The sequence below is a fragment of the Lampris incognitus genome, chromosome 4, assembly GCF_029633865.1.
Source record: "Lampris incognitus isolate fLamInc1 chromosome 4, fLamInc1.hap2, whole genome shotgun sequence".
NCBI lineage: Eukaryota > Metazoa > Chordata > Actinopteri > Lampriformes > Lampridae > Lampris > Lampris incognitus.
This window is the reverse complement of record NC_079214.1, coordinates 26,026,605-26,039,501: the sequence shown is the minus strand read 5'-3', so window position 1 is coordinate 26,039,501 and position 12,897 is coordinate 26,026,605.

Sequence of the window (12,897 nt, the reverse complement as noted above, 5' to 3'; positions counted from 1 at the left end):
GTATGCAGGACACACAGCATGGATGTGTGAACAACAGAACAAGAGTGATAAAATAAAGCCCCAGTTATTTGTTCAAACAGTCGTCCCATGTATTTGTGGACGTTACACATCACAATTCATAATTAATCTGGAGAAAAAACAATAGTTTTTGAGGTACACATTTAAATTTTCAATGATTAAGACAGACACTTTGAATGTAAATAAGGTGCCAGAGTGCATAAAAAAGCATCAAAATAGAGCTTGTTTATCAAAAAGTTTTCCGGGTGAGAATACCCCCGGACTCCCCGTACAGAAGTCCGGGCTAAGCCCCAAATGTCCTCAAATCCTGCAAACGCCCCTGGTTAGAAAATATATTTATTAGCATTAACTCTGATAACAAGTCGGGTAAAGCAATATTTTAAGGAATGTACTGGTGCCAAGTGGTGACAAGACTGCAATTGGTGCTGTGCCCTCACAGGGTACCAATGGAAACTATCAAATCCACTGTGGCAACTCCTGGGAAACAGGGAACAAGCAGAAAGAAGAAGAAGAACAAGGGAATGTATTGGTTCAGCAACAAGTCTGAGCAATAAAATACAACACATCACTGTAGCATCCATGTTGTTTCCACATTATGACTTGAAAGCTCATGAACACACTTCCCAACTCGGGAAATGGGTCCATCCGAGGAGTACATAAATGCACTATCAATAACGCAATACTAACACAATAATCATCTTGCACACTTACAACAAACAATATATGAAACAGCCACCAGTCACACAAAAATGTGCAAAGAAACACAATAATTAACATCGTGATACATTTAAGATTATAAACTAAATCAATTTTAATACAAGCGGTTCAAAAAAGATTGTTTTTTATCAAATTATGGGGCTTTTTTCCTATCTTTATTCAAGAGCGAAGTCTTTCAATTTGAGAGCCTGACTTATTGATTTCACGTTCAGATTTTGTAATGCTTTCTCTCAAAACCCTGCCCTCACACTCAAATAGCCCCGGCTTGCACATAAATATGCTCTGCATCTGCTCAAACTGTATGCTCTCACATATATTGTTGCTTGCACAGATTTTCTGCGCTCCAGCTTCAGCCCTCGTGCTCGTGAAATGTCTACTCTCAGATTTCTGCTCTGCTCTTGGATTTTTTTGTGCAATAACCCTGTCACAATTCCCCAATCAATAGAATGCCAGGTCTAGTGATGACCAATGAAATGATACCTGCCTTGTTGCGGGCGCATTCATCCAGCCCTTGCTTTCTTTATGGCTTTTGGAATAAAAGAATAGTGTATATATATATATACACATACCAGTGCCCATACTTTTTACTATAATAGCTACATGAACTAATTGCCGTATAGCACACCGGCCTCCTGTCGGTGTGCTAGGGGGTAAAACAGTGTCACCTTCATGACTCAGGAGCAGGAATCGAGCGGATCGCTGGCCAACATGGACCGCCAAAGTCAAGGATCTCAAGTAAGTTTTTCATTTTAATGATGCTATTACTGAAACCAATTTTTTGGGCCGTCCATGTTGGCCAGCGAGCCATTATTTGAGTGTGAGGGCAGGGTTTTGAGGGAAAGCATTACAAAATCTGAATGTGAAATCAATAAGTCATGCTCTCAAATTGAAAGGCCATGTTTTGAGTAAAGATAGGCAAAAAGGCCCATATCAAATCAACAGGAAAACAGCCCTGTGACATATTAGCCAAACAAAGCAGACAGTTTCTTATGAAGTTTGCAACTATTTCCTTCTTTAAAAGTTGAGATTTGCCGAGAGGCCTGTTCTTTGAGCTTCAAACAATTCCTGAAACCCTAAACAGTAATTCCCAACAAGTTTAGTTATGTATTTGTTCAATTATGTATGTATGTATGCATTTATTTACAGCTGCACAAGTAATAAGGATGTAAGTCCAGAATGGCCTTGTAGATGAAATTGCACCAATAAATGGGTCTACAAGCAGACACAGCAGTTGTCAGTCAGCCTGGTCACACAAGATACAACCAGAGCCATTGAGACTGTGTTACCACACTGACTGATCTCGCCGCCACGCGATCACGTGGTTCGTGTATACGTCAATAGTTCCAAACAATCCCACACTGTCAAGTTCTCCTATGGGACAGACATGAGGCGAGTGCGATATTAAACGGTAAATACTAAACATGAAACATGAAACCATTTCTTTGTACTTTTAACTGATTTTACATTTATTGCATATACTTTAATGTTAATTTGGTATGTGGAGTGGTGGAGTGACAACTTCATAAGTTACTTATATCAGATTTATTTTTGGAGGGAAAGAGTTCGTTTGTTGGTTCATTCGTTCATATTAGCATACACTATGTTAGCACACATTACATAACCAAGTTTCCTGTAGTAGTCGGCTTTATTTTAACCATCAGTCAACCTCCCTTTACATTCCTGTTGATAATATCAACGGTTTTAGACATACACAACTTTTCAGCTTTGTTATTGGGTTCGATCTACTTGCACTGTACATCACTTACCTGCATTGTCAAAGATCTGTCAAACATTTGATGTTGGAACGTGTTAGTGAGTGAACATTCAGTGTGTTGGTGTCCAGTTTTTTGATGAGACAAAGGTGGTAACCCTAGCTCCACCACACATCCCTGATATTATCCTGATATGATCCCTGACTTTCACATACAATGTAAGCATGCATAATGACGAATAAAAATCAGTGAATACCAATAACTGCTCACTGTAAATAAGCAAAAATGCTGCTCTGCTATTGCAGAAAAAACAAATTAATGCATTGTAGCGATCTGTGAGAAGAACCACAAACTTCTGATAGTGTATTTGATAGATAAAGTAATTATCTGAGCCTGCACAAAGTTGTGTGGCATATTGTGTCAGATGAGGTCTGCTTTTTCGTATATTGTAGAGTGTGAACTGAGCAGTGGCATTTACAACTCGGTCATAACATGGGCAATCTGTCATTTTTAGTTATCCACACAATAATCTATACAATAAATATCAGAGTAAATAATCCTGCATACTCACAAAAAATGCCCACCTGAATAACACACAATGACCATGGCAACCTCTCTCAACATATGCAATGTTCACCACAAATTAATTAGGAAAAAGATGGTAATGAAATGTCTTCCAGAAAGAACACTTTCTCGGTTTACTTCCTACCTTCTCCTGCTGTTGTCATATAGTGTGTTTACTTTGTTCACCAGCTGAACGCCCTACCGATGTTAAAAACCTCAAAAGTGGAAATTTACTGAGAGCGCAGAGTTCATGAGTTCTGTACCCGACTGGGCACGTCCTGATCACATGCTCACGAGTTCCATCTCAAGGCAACTTAAAACCACGCTAGCGAGCTAACAAATTAATAACAGCTTAGCCAAATATAATCACATTCATTTTATTCAAGTATAACTATATATGGTAGCAGTACAGCAGACTGCCATCACAGACCCGTTGATAACCAGAACACCGTAATATATAATGTTCCCCCAATGGAAATAACTGAATTAAATGTGTTATATACTATAGTGTAGGATTTTCCTCTAGTTTGTCTAAAACTAGAGAGCTAACTAGCAAGTATCAGATAGCCAAATTCCTACTTGTCCATCCATTTTATTCATACAATAATTTCATTCAAGGGTATTAACAACCTGTAATCATTAACAACCTGTAATCATAAACCTACATTTCCGCTTAACGTTAACCTTCATTCCTTGATGTATTAAAAACTGATTTGACAGAAATTTGTCAAATATGCTAGAACGGTAGCAGACCTAGTTCGGTCATTACATTAACAATAATTAAGTTAAAATATTGAACAGCTAATGTTGAGCACATTAAAAATAACAGTATTTACTATACTAATGACAGGTAATGCAGTAAATGGAGTGAATTATCAAAAATCTTACCTCCTAACTTATCAACTTACCACTGAAATGGCCTGATACGCAATGGAAAGCAATGCTGGGAATATCAATGTTTGGAACTATTCATGGTCCCCATAACCCGGAAGCTGGCCGGAAAAGTCTCCGCCATTTTTTACAATGGGAGCCTATGGGAGTGTCGCCACTCTGTTTTTCAACCGCTCTGCCCTCAACCAGTTCCTTTCTAGCTGGAAAAAAAAGACTTGTTTGGAGAAAATGACTAAAGAGCTTAAAGTATTAATCATTATCCAGAGAAGATATAGGGTAGAAGTTTTCAGCTATGGCTAGACATGTAGATCACACAAACAAGGACAGTACTTGCTCAAGAAACAGATGCACATACATATGTGGTATATATTCTATTGGAATTTATTATGCTCATATAAGCCCAAATCATCTCTCTCTCCACCTCTCTCTTATGCAGCTCTCCATTCCTCCATCATTCAAGCCTGCCACTGCCTAACTCTGCCGTCTCATTTCTAACCCCTCCACCCCACCCCACCTCAACCCACAAAAACACAATACCTGTTGTTGCTGCTATTTGGCAGCAACAACACGGACAGGGCTGGATAAAGGCTTCCATTCAGACCTGTTTGTAACAAGGGCAAGGCTGGTGCTGTGAGAAAGCGACAAGTCAGCAACATTTACATCCAAGAGGAATGAGAAAGCCCAGGGCACTGGGTAGGGGAAGCCACTGGCCTAGCAGCGTCCCTGCCTATGAAGTGCATAATTGTTTTGAGGGCCCCTGTTGAGAGCTGCTTTCTCATTTCCTTATCTCCATAGTGGCAGTCATGATAAAGTGGTGTGGAAACAGTGATGCAGTTAAAATGACACATTGCACGCAGAACCCTTGGGCTGCTACAGGCTGGTTATCTCCCCTCTATCAACAGCAGGACACGGGGACAAGCTTAATTTGAAAGGGATGAAGGAAAAGGGGGTGGGTGCAAAAAAATTAGAGGTAAAGAGGTAAAATGCAGACTCACAAAGGAGAGGATGTCAGAATGGGAGGCGGAGACATGGCGAGAGGCAGTGAATATAAAACACGATTAGCGAGGATAAGGCTCATTGGTATGACTTATCATCTGCTGGTATCCATGACTGCTGCTGTAACCTTTGGTAAATGACTCTACTTAGTCCACGACATGGTCACCAGCACAATGGGAGATAAAATTAACATCCCACAGTAACAGTGAACGAGCACACGTACACACACACACTCACACGCACACTCCGATAATCTTTCTTCAGAGACAAAGACACACACTTACACACGATACACTGATGAGCTTTCTGCTGTCTCTATTCTTCACCAACTTAATATTCATTGATCCCTTTCTGTCTCCTTATTCGACAATCTGGGAGGAAAAGTAATACCATGTAGATTATTAGGATATTGTAATTTAGGAGGTGATCTCATTTACAATGAGTGGATGGAGAGAAGAGGAAGAGATGCTGGGGGAAGTGGGGGAAAAAAGTCTTGACTTAGTACGGTAAATGGAGGAAGGACAGATGAGGTAAAGAGAGGCAGAGAGCTGGGGCAGGGGGGGGGGGGTTGATTTAACATGCAGGATACCACTTGTCTGTAGCCACAGGTAGGAGAGAAACACAGACCTAAGCTACTTCACTGCTCCATCCAGCAGGAAAAGTGCAGAGGAAGGTTTTTCCTTTAATGGAAGCCATTAATTATCATACACCCTTATACTTTACAGTCATCCCTATCCTAAGTTAAAACCAATGGAAGGGAATAGGTTTTGTGGAAACAGGGTTTTTCCCTGTGTCACACAGACTCCGTCTGTCGGTCTGGAGTGAACTTAATGGATTGTACACACTCTGAGGCTGTCTTATGGAACTGCCTGATGTTATCAACAGATGAATGGCCATGCAGGTCAAGGGTCAAGTCCAGCTCTCTTGTTTTGACTCTGAAACTCTGTGTTCTCACTCTGCTTCCTCTCTTCTAATCCCCACCGGCTGCTTGTTTGTGTGTGTGTGTGTGTGTGTGTGTGTGTGTGTGTGTGTGTGTGTGTGTGTGTGTGTGTGTGTGTGCGCGCACACCCATGTGTATGTCTGTATGTTTGTGTGTGAGGCTGTGTGCAGAGTTCCGTGACCCTGGTAAAGGCTGATGATTTACTTGGGAAATGAGCTAAGTTTACTTCATTTTAATATCATCTGCCTTCGGGACACATAAGAGTCTCCCTCTCCATCCACGGCAGCTGGCATCTGGCAGAAGCGGAGAAATCTATCGAAATATTCATTCGGCGCAACACAAGCAAAGGAGAAATCGATGCATTAAAAAACAGAGCATTTAACTGAGTTCCATTAAAGCAACTCTCAGAGCGGCACAGAAATGGCTGCTCTGGTGCAGTGAGGGCACTGAGAGGCCACGCTATTTTCACCAAGGCTACACTTTGGGCTGAACAAAGTCATGCTCCATTTTCAGCCAGTCCTGATAACTGCTCTTTTAAATGACACCCGATATCGCCCACCCTTCCACCACCCTCCTCCTCCCCCAGCTGGAGACACACTTATGGGGGACAGGTGGGGGAGGTGGTTCAGCGGGTGTGGGGGTGTGGGTCAGGCGCCAGGAGTGAAACATCTTAATTCCACCAAACCCATACCAGAGACACTGTCTGTAAGCTCCTGTGGCAGTGTGGGTTTCACCTTCTGCTAGTCACTGAAATCACCAGACGCCTGTCACACATATCACACAGCTCTGCTTCCTATATCTCTGTCATATTTCAAGTGACGATGATTATGAGTGAGCAGTCTGTAAATTCAGTGTCAACACTCCATATTGTATATGTTTTGTAAGAACATATACATGCCTTAAAGGGAGGTTTTGTCACTAATAATCTGTATTTCCAGTAAGTGCTGGTGGTCTATCTAGTCTTTCAAACCCTAACCACTTTGGTGCAATTCGGTTTGACAGAGAAATTAACATTTTCCTGCCAAGAAAGTGCTCTATGTTGCTTATATGTGCCAGTACAAATTGTGCTAGGGTTTCCTAACAGCAGAAATTAGAAAACAAACATCTCAACCAATCTGCCCTGTAGTTCTTCCGCTATACACTAATGTCAATGGAGGACAGAACTAAGCCAATTTGCTATAGCAGGAGACGTTGACACAGACAATATTGGCAAGTATTGTGTATGTCATAGAGATGCTGCTACTAAGATTAATACATAGAAATAAAGGTGAGAAATTTCACTTTACAGAAAGGGTCTTTAAAGGAGATTTCAATTTGGGCACTGAGGAAACAGGACTGTCATAAACCACCGACACACATCCAAGCAAAATTCCAATGAAAAAAAAAATCAAGCATCACCGTACAACCTATCTTATCATCCATCCATCCAATCTATCTCTCCATCTCAAAAGCGGGTGTGACATAGAGGCTGGGGGACAGGAGGCAAAGCATGTCAGAGCTGGTCAAAGCCCCAAGTGTGGAGAATGGAAAGTATTAACCCTGCACCGGCTGGCTGTAGAGGAGGGCGTGCACCGTAGCACGTGTCTGAAAAGGAGAGATTTCCCTGTTGGCGTGTGCTAATTAGGCTAGCAGTAGTGGGACCTGCTGCAACTTGTCTGACGGCTGACCTGGAGAGACGGGATTACCTTCTCCAGCTGCTCTCCTCTCTGCTCCCTATCCTAATACCACCTTTATTAAAGGGACAGGTGACAGAAAGAGGGGCAGCAACAATTCAGCTGGGCTTGATCAGGGAGCAGTAGACTTGTTGATATTACAGCTTCTGTCTCTCAAAAAAACTCTCTCACTATCTCACGCTCTCACTGTCTCTCCAGGTGAAGATATAAAAGATGACATAGAAATTGCAGGAAAGTAGAGGTGGACAATTCCTCTCATTGACTACACAAATGCCTGTCTTTTATTTATTTATTTTTATACAAAACCAACAGCCCGAGCAACATGGCGCTGCCCCAACCAATCATCGTCATAGCTCACCCTGTCAACCCGTGAACACTTTCTTAAAGCGACCAGAACCAATTATGGTGAATTATGTCCATACAGTCCGCTACATACGTCCCCCCCAGAATTCACCATAATAGAAAAAGTCAACATGGAGGAGGGCGGATGGACTGGCTGCAACAGCTTCGCCGAACAGGTGCGGAGGCCAGGTTGCCCACAGGAGGGGCCTTAGGGACCCTGTGGCGGCGTAGGGGTAGGGTGGGGGGGTGGAGGAACCTTAGGGGCCTTGTGGGGGGTGGGGGCAGGATGGGAGGGCGCCCCCGCTGTGGGGGCTGAGCAAGTCCAACAGGCCGGTCCAAGTCCAGGTGAGCCAGTTTGAGGTGATCTAATGAAATGTGCTCTGGCTTGTTGCCAACTTCCCCAACAAAGTGCTTGTTCCCAGTCTCCAGGACGTGGAATGGCCCGTATTAGGGAGGCCTCCCTGGCGGTGGTGAGCTTGGCCAGGTCAAGGCGCCGAGCCTGAGCATAGACTGGTGGGCCAGTGGTGGTGATGTGGTGCTCCACTCCGTGCTTGGCGGTGGAAGACGAGAAGGTGGGCTGCGTGAGGACCAGGAACTCAGCGAGAAGCCAAGAGAAAATCGTCTGTGGTGGAGAGCATGCTAGACAGTCTGATGGAGTCCACTCTGCTGAGAGTACACACATACGAACTGAAAGAGACAGCATCGATCAAGGGGCGGTTTTTGACATCCACCAGCAGCCCATAGGCACATAGGAAATCTGCGCCAAGGACAGGGACGGCCACTTTTGCCGTGACAAAGTCCCAACCGAACCGCTGTCCTCCGAAACAGTACCATGTACCTAGTGCCATAAGTGCGGATGGGGCTGCCGTTAGGGGGGGCATATCCGCAGGACAGAATGTCTACTCTCGATGAGGGCAGGACGCTCCTCTGCGTGCCCGCGTCACACAGGGCCCTCCGTCCAGAAATGGTGTCTCTGATGAAGATCAGCCTGCCAGTTCGGCCGACGCACATGGCCGCTACCGAGCGCCGGCCCCGGCGTTTCCCGCCGCACTGAAACTGCATGGAGATCGGCACCGCTTGGCCTTGGGTCCAAACTTTGCGTGGTAAAAACACAGGCCGTGGTCCTGCCGCCGTGAAGGAGCTGCTGCTGCGGCGGCGACTGTTGTGTCTCCAGGCAGTGGTGAAAATGTTTGGGCAGGAAAAAACGCGGCCGCGCAGTGCTGTTGACCAGCCAGGAAAACTTCTGGCAGCCTCCTCGGCCAGAGCACGACAGTCAGTGATGGTGGTGTTGGCTGTCGCAGAAACAGTTGGATAAGAGGAAGTCGGTGTTGTGCTCTCCCAGGAGATCCCGATCCTGTCCATAAGTTCAGACGGCTTACTGTTACCGAGACCTTGTAGAGAGAAAAGACGACTGGCCCGCTCAGCGTCAGAAAGTTCAAAAGTTTTCAACTGGTGAGCCTCGAGTGTCTCGTATTTATCCTGCTGCGGAGGATTTTTGAGGAGACTCACTACTCGGGTTTCTGTTCAGCTGCCGAGAGCAGTTATCGGTTTATAACCCCATTGAAAGATGGCTATGATTGGTTGAGGGTGAATACTGTCGTCACACAGAACCCTTACCCTAATCCATGCTGCCTTCCCTTCTGACGCCGACGGCTAACGTCTATCTCCTCCGCCGCTTCTGTATGACGACAGTACAACGAGCAATCACCCTCCGTCTCTTCTGTATGACGACAGTATTCGTACTCAACCAATCATAGCACAAATAGACGAATATTAATGAATCTTTCAAGGGGGTTATAAACCTATAACACGGCATATGTTCTACCTGGTCTGGGCGAACCAACCCGACGCTGACGACTCCCAGAACTCAGGCAGCTTGAGAGAAACTGCATTAGTCGTCATGTTCACGGAGAGTTGTCTCTGGAAACGTCCAGCAGACATCACGTCGGGGTCACCAATGTGGAAATTGCAGGAAAGTAGAGAGGGACAATTTCCCTCACTGACTACACGTACAGCTGTGTCTTTTTTAAAAAAAATAATTATACGAAACTAACAGCCCGAGCATCATGGTGCTGCCCCAACCAATCATCGTCGTAGCTCACCCTGTCAACCCGGAAACACTTTCTTAAAGCGACCAGAACCGATTGTGGTGAATTGACCTTTCGCAAAGTCCCGCCCCCCTTAGTTACTGCCCGTCAAGCGTTCCAGAACTATCCAGGAAGTAGCCGGAAAACACCAAAACATGAAGGAAGAAATCAGCGCATTGTGTGGGTAAAAGTAACAGTGATAACACGTTAGCTGTATTAGCTATCAATAATAGCTAGTAGCAAGTTTAGCTTGGAGCAGACAGGTATTTTTGTTGATTTTGGATGGATTAAGCTAGCCATGGGGTCTGCTATACTGCGAAATCTATTGCCGACATTGCGCTTCTTGCGTTCTGGGTTTCGGGAAGGGAAAGAAAATTACACCCCCTCCAAACTTTTCAGATATCTAGTATCCGATTTGCAGATCCCATAGGCACACCGTTTCAGCATTTTGTTGTGTGTTTGAAAGCTTGACGGACCGTTGCTAAGGTAGGATTGGACAAGCACCGTTCTGGGGCGGTACTTCGCGAAAGGTCTGATATGTCCATAGAGTCCGCTACAACGTCAAACAATAAGAAAATGAATGTGGGCTCACAACTTCTAAGCCATACTGCCCGATAATTATACACCTATCCTACTGTCTCCCCAGGAAAACCTGTCTCTGTCTACACAGGCTCAATGACAAGGAACAACAGCAATAATCCATAGGTAAATTTGGCCAGTAAAAGGGATTGTCGCCAACAAAAGGGAAATGTTGTGAAAAAGTGTTAGCAGTTATACCACAAATCCCATGTATTTTCTGCAGCCCTGCACTTGCTATTGTCATGCAGTACACATGCACGCACACACGCGCACACGCACACACACACACACACACACACACACACACACACACTTGCCTCTAGCTGCCTATGTGTGGACACCTGGTCTGGCTCTAGAAGTCATTGACATTCCTTGGGCCTGTGAGTTTAATCCCTCAGATTAGCCTATATGGTTTACCGCAGGCTAATCAGCATGTAGTACCACATCCCACTATCCCACACTTCACCTTCTCCCAAATAGACAGAAATCCCTCCATGAGTTTCAAAGTGTTAAAATGCATCATCGTCAATGGAAGTAAATGTGAAATTCTACAGAACTGATGAAGACAATTACAATGAAAACACTAAATTATTGGCAGTGCAGTTTCCAGTGACCTCATTCTGCCTTTGCTCAGAGGCTAGACGCCATGTGTTTGCTCTGTTAGGGAAGTTTGCTTTTTACCTCCGAAAGGCAGAAATGCCATTTGCAGCATTTGTGTTGTTTTGCTGACATGAGACATTTGCTTGCCCCTGCCTGTAGAGAAAGTTCCTGGATAAAGGGCTTTTCCCTTAAATCCCCGATAGTTTCACAGCTCCAAGGGAGACTTAACTAGCCTGACCGACAAGCTGGCAGCCAGAATGGGAGGTGGTACAGGGGTTTGAGGCTGAGGCTTATGGCTGGTGCTGTTGATATATCGGGGCAAGGGATAGGTAAATATTTGGCGCAGCAGTTGTAGTATAAGGGATTGGCTTAGGCTAGGGGTAGGGCTGCCTGGCTAGCAGCAGTAACAGATATATGGCTGGGGGAAATTCCAAAGATTTAGGATGTACAGCTGAGGGCATTGTTGCTGAAGTCTAGGGCCTCGATATAATGATAGAATATCATGTTTGGACACAGAGAGTTCTGTGTGGGCTGGTGCAGTTGGCTTTGCAGCCCATGGATGTCACCCTGCAGCTGCCCTTAGCCCATGTGTGTGAGAGTTTATGTATTTGGTGTGTGTAAGTGTGTATGTAACTTTATGTGCGTGTCTGTCTAGTCTGGCGTCCGGTGGGGCGCTCTGAGAATGCAACAGCTACCTCCCAGCGCGCCCCGGACACGCTTCCACACACAGCTGTTCACTATACTGTCAGTACATCACAACAAAACACCTGTCTAAATGTGTGTGTGTGTGTGTGTGTGTGGCCATTTAGAGACACACAGGAATAGACGTATTCCTCAGAGCGTGTGAACTGAGCAGCCTCCACAGCTCTCACTTTCCTGTTCCCACTTTTATATCAGCCATTTTAAATCCAGCCTCTCTCCTCCTAAAGTCATATAATTCCTCCCAAAAATGTAAACTTCTCTGTTTGCATTACCTTCATTACTGGGAACGTGACAAGGTCTGGAATCACCTGTGTGGTTGACTGCTATGTCTGAAGCATTCATTACCACAGCTGCAGTGATGGATTTGACCAGAGATGTTATGGAAGGAACATTTTAGTGAAGGGCAGTGCTTGTGGGAGTATGCATTTATTATCTTATCAAAAGTAATGGAAGTCTTGTCTTGAAAACAATGGGCTTCCTCCTACATCAAATGAATGACAGTGTTAATGTCAGGCCCAGAGTAGTAACCTTTTGAGATGGAAACATTGTCCTAATGAGTCAAGGTTGTGGTGCCCAACACAGCTTAAATCTATGGACATTTGACACAGTACTCCCACACGAGTCCTTGGATAACCAAGCGGATTAAAACATTTTGATTGGAATTGAAAGGGGGATCAATAAATAATGAGCTGAAAATGTCATGTGCTTCTTTCAATCATCCAGCAGTTCACATTGATATGGCAGCCAATGCGGACTGTAAATTACCCGCAGCATTGGCTATGAATTTGATTAGCATTTTCATTTCCATCAGCAAACCCTAATAAACTCAATTACAGGCTATCAGAGTTTATCCCATTTTTGTGTGCGTATCTGTGAGTAAATGTGACAGTCATTGGGATTCCATCAAAGCAAACTGAATCATTCCCTGAACTGTGGGGCACCAAACAAGTTTCGGCAAAATAGAGCTGCTTCCCTCCAGCCTTTCTCCTTTCTCCTCACCATCAAAAAAAAAAGAAAAAGAAAAAGTAAATAGCTACAAATGATAGAGCAAGATAGCTGTGCAGAGGTCCCGGTGG